Consider the following 1,271-nt stretch of genomic DNA (forward strand, 5'->3'; position numbering starts at 1 on the left):
GCAGTAGCTAAATATTTGACATGCAGGGAGACAGCATGGGCAATTTTTCAATCATGAAGTCAGTATCTCCAGAGTTGGACACACTATCCATATTGAATGTATAATCAATCCATTTTGTAGCTCAGACAAGCTGGGAAATCATTATGGAGCCCAAGCCCCTTACATCTCTGTCTGATAGGTGTGGGATTTCAGATGGAGAAACCACACCTGAATAAAGAAGTTTCTTAAGACTGAAGAGTTGGAGATCAATGTTTTATTCATAAGAACACATCCAATTTACTCAACAGTAACTAAAAGTGGGCAGTCAATATGTATACTAGGTAACCTTATCAAAATATCAAATCAATTACAAAACAAAACAAGAGTAGAGAAACAAAGAAACCAAAAACTTCTAATGAAATGAAAGAAAACCGAATAACAAAAGGAATCAAAACTGAAACCAAAATCCAAAAACAAGAATTGTGCTAAACAGCCATCTGTGGCTGTTATCTTGCAGCACAGACTTGGAGGCCATGGCTGTCCTTGGCAACATAGTAGAAAATAAGTTACTCATGGTATCAATCTTTACAAGAGAAATTTAAGTAGGTCTCCTGTTTTGGAGTGTGGGTTTGAAGGATATGGCCTCCCAAGACTAAGTAGAAGACATGTTACAGACTTTGGCTCAAAGTTTTCGCAATTTTGTGGAATGATTTTGTAATTTTTCTTGATGAACTATCAGGACAAGAAGAATTTACACTCTGTGACTCTTCCTGCTTTCCCAACAGCTCTTGATGCTTCTCAGCACACGTGTGAATCTCTCTAAATGTGCACGCTTGCTCAACCAGAGGCCAGATGAAATTAAGGCTATTGATACCAAGGAAACAAAAGTAAAGGAAGAAAATGCAGCACATGATAGCCATGAATACTGGGGAAGAGATGAAATATTTGCTTCACACATGCAGATCTCCCACTATAAAAGTTCTCTTCAAAGGAGACCTTGTCCTGGTCTGTTCCATGTTCCAGGATCTGCTGGAGTATTTCACACCTAGGGAAGGAAGGAACAATGGCCTGGTTAGAATTTGTCAATTCAGCTGTTCCTCCCACCCCATATCTATTCAGCTGGACAGTCTATTATGACCTATCTGCTGAAGTCATTCCCTGCATCCCCAAGTGTCATAGATCACCTGGGCTTGGAATTATTTCTCAGCATTTAAAAACTGCTAGAAACTGAGCTGTAGTTCAGTAGTTCATGTATATTATGTTGAATAATAACATTGTAGCAAGGTCTGAAT

The sequence above is a fragment of the Mus pahari genome, unplaced genomic scaffold (assembly GCF_900095145.1).
Source record: "Mus pahari unplaced genomic scaffold, PAHARI_EIJ_v1.1 scaffold_12434_1, whole genome shotgun sequence".
Classification (NCBI taxonomy): Eukaryota; Metazoa; Chordata; class Mammalia; order Rodentia; family Muridae; genus Mus; species Mus pahari.